Source organism: Phyllostomus hastatus, unplaced genomic scaffold, assembly GCF_019186645.2.
Source record: "Phyllostomus hastatus isolate PE091 unplaced genomic scaffold, TTU_PhHast_1.1 phas_scaffold_1674, whole genome shotgun sequence".
Classification (NCBI taxonomy): domain Eukaryota; kingdom Metazoa; phylum Chordata; class Mammalia; order Chiroptera; family Phyllostomidae; genus Phyllostomus; species Phyllostomus hastatus.
The window spans coordinates 4,441,592-4,447,745 of NW_025334011.1; the positions used below are offsets into that span (position 1 = coordinate 4,441,592).

The 6,154-nt window shown below is 42.4% G+C and overlaps 1 protein-coding gene across 1 annotated transcript in view; it reads right to left on the minus strand.

Annotated features, from left to right (window-relative positions):
- Positions 1–911, minus strand: part of PPEF2 (protein phosphatase with EF-hand domain 2) — a 28,780-nt gene extending 27,869 nt beyond the window's left edge. Inside the window, exon 1 of the mRNA XM_045857646.1 lies at positions 557–911. The gene's annotated coding sequence lies outside the window, so the exon portion shown is untranslated. The remainder of the gene's footprint in view (positions 1–556) is intronic.
- Between the last annotated feature and the right edge of the window lie 5,243 nt (positions 912–6,154).

Genomic DNA, 6,154 nt, shown 5'->3' on the forward strand with positions numbered 1-6,154 from the left:
TGCCGTAAGAGAAGAAAGGGACATTGTGTATGGACCAGCTGAGGATGTTTTGCAAGTCATTAAGAAGGAATAGAAAAGAGAAAAATAATAAATCTCAAAGAGTCTCAAGACAAAGATCAAACATAAACAATTAGCCTGATGTCGTCTCAGATTGTTGAATTGTTCAGCACATGTTGGTGATGAGCAGCCACTTCCCCTGCGGGCAAGTCCCCCGCGGAGCCTGCTTCTCAGGCAGCCAGCACGTCTACGCTGCACGGCTGAGACTCCTTGGCCCTCCAGGACCTGACTTAGCATCGTCCATGTTAGACATCATCATTAAAAGCATAGGTAATTGTTTATCTGCCCACTAAATGAGCCCCCAAAATAGAAGGAAGATTCATCACCCAGGACTCAAATATCTCAAAACACGCACAGCAGAGGCCCTCTCTGGGTAAGTCAGTGAGATAACAAAGGTGCCTGCTCTGACCTCTGCCACCTGTTTCCTGTGTGAAAATACGTGTGTTGCTTTCATGGTCTCATCCATTTCTGTACTTTATGCTAGAAAGAAAGCTCTTACCTTCTTCGGTATTTTTCACTATGAAACACGAGACAGGAACCACTTTAACATACAGGTATAGTCCACATCCTGCTTTCAGAATTGGCTGAGGGATTCCAGGTTTAAATTAATTTCTTCCAGATCTGGAGTCCAAAAAAGGAATTGCAGGCCTAGTCTGACATGCCTTCTCCGGCAGAGGCAATGACGACACCCACTGCCCTGGCCAAGCCTCAGGGCTCCCCGCCTCATGGCAGTAGGCACCCCTTGACCTCAGTCAGATCAGGCCTGCAGGAGGATTTGAAAGGGGGGTGCAGTGCATAGCTGGGTACCAGCCTCACACTCGGGCCCAACTCCTGAAGACAGTTTCTCCACTGCTCACGCCCGCCCCTCCAGAGTTCCAAGGCTTCTTATGCTCCGGGATTAGGGGCCTGTGTTCCTCAAGCCACGTCTGAGAAGCCTGAGCTCCTTAACCCAGAAATAGAAGAGTGCTGAGGAGGCAGAAGCGACTGCAGGCTCCAGCAACGGAGACAGAGCCTGGAGGGGTCCTCGCTGAAGCCAAGCAGGACAGCAAGGCATTCTTCCTTGAGGCTGGCTTTTTTTTTCTGTAAAACTTGATTAAACACCTTGCCTTTCCTCTTTTACTCCTATTAAGAACATTTTTTCCCCTAGGATATAACCTAAACTGTTGTAAATCACTATTCCCAGAAAACATAGGTTTTTAGTAAATCTAAGATGCCCATGTATGCCCTGGTAGGCACTAAATATTCCATGGGAATGTGCAAAGAAATCTACACTCTGTTACTTACATATATTTACTAGGTCAAGCTTGTTAAGTACTTTATCCTAGTTATTCTTCCTGATCTGCCCATCTTTGAAAAAAGATTTTAAAGATTTCTGTAAGTCCAGATTTAGCAATTTACTCTTATATTTCTGAACCTTTGCATTATGTGTATTGAAGCAATGTAATTAATTAGATTAAACCATATGAAATTGCCATTGGCATTTTTATAGTTACAATACATGAAGGCTTATGGTTCTTTAATTTTCTTGGTAGAGGGTGGCCTATTAAAATAAAAGAAAACCATTAAAAATCCCTTTGGCCTTGAATTGCTTTGTCTGATTTTAATATTTTCATATTTTCTCACTGCTTGTTAGTGGTTGACTGCTAATGTTTTTTTCTCCAAATTAACTACAAGCTAAAAGCCTGATACAATGCCATGTTATTGAGAGTATGAGAAAAAGGGCGCTTTCCACACACTGCTGGTGGGAATCGAAATTGTTTCACTTTGGGGGAATTAAACTAGATTAACTTTTAATTGTGACTTATTACATTATGTATTTACTTAGTAAATTATAAATTTGTAATATATAAACACTTTGGTCCAGAAATGTCACTTAGGAGTATCTGATAAAACTATACACCCACACAAAAATGTATTAAAGATTTTCATTAACATAGTTTGTAATCATGAGATATTAGAAACAATTTAAAAACTCAAAAATTGTAGAATGGTTAAATAAGTTATTGTACATGCATATAGGACAATACTACAAAGTCTTTTTCGTAAAAAAAAAAAAAAAATAGCAGCAGTATCCTCTGCCATGAAAAGATGTTCATAGTTTTAATTGAAAAAGCAAGCCACTGAAACACAGGGGTGGGCAAGAGGGTTACAGTTGTAATGCAAACAAATATAATAATAAATAATAATATAAGAATCAACTCTGCTTCATATATTCATGACGGTAGACCTACTTTTGCCCCACCCTGTAGTACTGCATTAGCCTAATTATCTATTGACTACACTCAGTGATGGTAATTTTTTCTTAAAGGCTTAAAATATAAATGTTTCCTATTGGCCACAAGCACAGAAACTGAGCCTCCTGTTAGTCACCAGTTGCCTTTAGTGGAGATAAAATTAGGATCTTTTCCAAGTCCTCAGGTATGAAATGATTATTTTACAATTAGCTCAGCAGTAACTTTTGGTTTTGAAGTCCTGCAGCTCTAAGATTGACTTTAAGCAACTGACTACTTTCCGCAGCAGGTTAGATGATTTGTGTTTCTTATGGCATGAAATTTTTGTTCAGTATGCATGTGTGTGCATACATGTATGTATGTATATATGTATTAGATCTTCATCTTTCCAAGGTCTTCATGATGACCTGCCTCAGCCAGAACTGGCCAGTAGGTTTTGCCTTGTGTGACAGTCACCTGAAAGGGGCTGGACCCGGAGTGGGTCGGTAGTGTGTGGGATCCTGACTTTGTGCAGCAAAGATTTCGCGACACAAGTCTAATTGATTTTGAGAGGATGTTTATTAAAGCTGGAAACAGCGAAACGAGGAAAGTCTTAGGATGGAATAAGCAACAGGAGAGAGCCCAGGTGGGGCTGCTTTGGCTCTCCAGAAACTTACGGGACAGAAGTGAGCCAAGGCAGGTCTGCTGTTAGCTCACTGAAAAGCCACAGGAAAGGGAGCCTTGGGGACAGGTTCAGGGGGTTAGCCTGGGAGGAGCGCTGCTGCCCATCACTCCCCTGGTTGCAAGTCTCATGGGATCCTTTAGAGTTTAGGAGGTGCATGTGGGGGAAGAAGAGGAGGAAGGGAAGGGCATGGGCATGCTCCAAGGAGGCAGAGCACACCGCTGAGACCTTTGGTTTAAGGGTTTTAAAAGGCTGGGAGTTTTAAGGGAGATTTCAATAAAATATTTATCAGCTTATCCAGGTGTACCCTTTTTTAAAAAAAAAAAGGTTTTATTTATTTATTTTTAGAGAGAGGGGAAGGGAGGGAAAGAGACAGGGAGAGAAACATCAATTGTTTGCCTCTAGTATGTATGCCCCTGACCAGGGACCAAACCTGCAACCCAGGCACGTGCCCTGATTGGGAATTGAACCAGCGACATTTCACTTTGTAGAATGATGTCTCCCTAACTGAGCCACATTGCTCAGAGCTCTAATGCGCCCTTTCAGGGTCATAGTCTCCACTGATTGGCCAGCACCATGTCAGGGAGTCCTTTCAGCTGCTTCTGTCATAGCCCATCTGGTTTTGCTGCTTTACAGGGCCTGCAGCTGAAATACAACTGAGGCCTAGATGTTCTCTCTGTGGAGGAAAGGTCAGGGGTGGTGACTTGCCGGGGAGAAAAGGCCACCCAGAGGACAAGGCCTGGCACCTGTTGCTTGGCACCCGGGGCTTTCCACCCAGGTGACATTCTGCATCTGGCTGTAAATTGTTTGGCCAATTTGCTGAGCCATTTATCTCAGTTTCCACATTCCTCTTGCTGAGGAATTTTCCTAGCTTCTTACTGTCCAACTTCAAAAAGACAATAAAGTGTGGAGAAGTGACTAGGAAGCTGATGGGATAACTAATGAAAGATCGGGGTGATTTTAGTACAGTCTGTTCGAGGCCTCTCAGTGCTCCTCTCCTCCTGACACAGAGCGGACCACCTCCACCAATGGAGTCACACCCGGCCTTCAGGCAGACAAGGGGAAGGCGGAGAACTCTTTCTGTAGCTGTTGATTCTCAAATGCCTTCAGCTCAAAATAGTCTTCATTCCAAAGTGGTATATTTTGGGGTGGCACTTTCTGACCCCCTTCAAATGCTAACCTTTTTCTCAGATTAGAAGATTATATGTAATCATTTCCCCAGCTCCTCAACTTTGATTTTGAAAATCTTTCCTCCTCTCAAATCGTCCTTGAAAGCCAGCAAAGTTATAAAGCAAGTAAGTTTGTTTGCATTTCTAAGTTTCCTTTCTTACTCTCTCTTTATTCCCCTTTCTCTAAAATTAAAAATAAAAAAGATCCTGAAGGACAGCCCTGGCTGGGTGGCTCAGCTGGTTGGAACGTCCTCCCATATACCAAAAGTTTGCTGGTTCAATCTTTGGTCAGGGCACACACCTAGGCTGAAGGTTCAATTCCCAGCAGGGTTGTGTAGAGGAAGCAACCTATCAATGTTTCTCTCTCACATTGATGTTTCTCTCTTCTTCCCCTTCTTCTCTTTTAAAACAAAATAGTTTGTTTATTTTTAGAAAGAGGGAGGATGAAGAAAAACATTATCCACATGCAAGAGAAACATTGATAGGTGGCCTCTCACAGGCCCCCTACTGCGGACCTGAACCACAACCCAGGCATGTGCCTGGCTGGGAATTGGACCGGCGACTACCTGGTCTGCACGCAGGCACTCAATCCACTGAGGCACATCAGCCAGGGTTCTTTCTAAAAATCAATCAACATATCCTCAAGTGAGGATTTTTAAAAAAATATCTCAGCCTATGCAAGGGGCGGGGCTCTTTATGAGTTTGTAACCTCAAGCCTGCCCTTGTACAATATAAATTAAGGCTTCAATCTATATTACTTGAGTGTTCTAAGAAATAATAAGCTGAGAAATTAACAAGCACACATCCTCTCTGGGTGGTACACCATCAACTCAGGCCTTCAAGATTTCCAGAGAAACAAACATTCACCATCCAAAATTATGAAACACTGTGGAAGCCTCGATAGGTGAGAGTCAGCAAAAACAAACAGCACAATGGGATACCTGAGCACTTGATGGAATTTAGAAGCAGAATATAAAATAAGAATGGGGCAAGAAGCTTAACAAAAGATACCAAAGCAAAAAACAAGATGCTATTAAAAAAAAAAAGATCCTGGCAGGTTTGAAAAAGTACCAAATAGTCCATCTAACATAAAAATATTATACTTTATATTAAAAAAGATCAATAAGTTCATTGAAGAAATATTTCTGACTTACAGGGTGGGTGGGAAGATCTTTAAATAGATACCCAGAATCCACCATTGAGAGAGAAATTCACTTCTCTCACTCTCCTGCCCCCCAAAATTCCAGAGGGGCTAAGAGACATAGAGGGTATAAAAGGTGTCATATACTCAGAGTTTAGGAGAAGACACAGGAGAAAGTAGGAGACTAATTCTTAGGTGATAATCCAGCATTTTCCAAAACTGAATGAAAGAAATAAATTTGAAATTTGGAGAGACTAAAAAAACCCGGACATCTACATCCAGGCTCACCCCAGTGATCCCACATGGCATGAAGGACAAAGATCTCAAAAGCAACCAGAGGTTTAGATGACTTCAGTGACTGTCCTGCTTCAAAGCTCTCAAGGACTTCACTTCACCCTGTTAAACTTAGGGCATTCCCCAAATTTCCATTAAAAACTCATGGTATATTTTCAAGAAAGCAAGAATGAAATGTGACTAATGAGTAGAAACTTCTGGTCAGTGGCAGTGTGCTGTGTCCAGCATGACTATATTACTCTTGATATTTGATTTTAAAGAGGGCACTGGACGATGGAAATTTAAATGTCAACCCAACACTGTCCAAGAAGCAGCAGAACGTTCTGGGCGACCAGAGAGGCCTGCAGCGCGGTGGGGCAAGGGGACCTGTGCCCAGCTAACGCTGCCCTCTCCACATGCGGGTCTCCTTCCTTCTGTTGGTACACTAAACAAGGCCATCTGATCAGCTCCACCACTCAGGCACTTAGACTTTTCTGACTTCATCCCCAAAGAAGTTTCTTTCATATACATGTGAAAAAAAGTCAAATTCTACAAAGCAGCTGTATGCTCCTTTGAATCCTGACACTTAACATCCACAAGGCCTGCTTCCTCGGGACAGCTG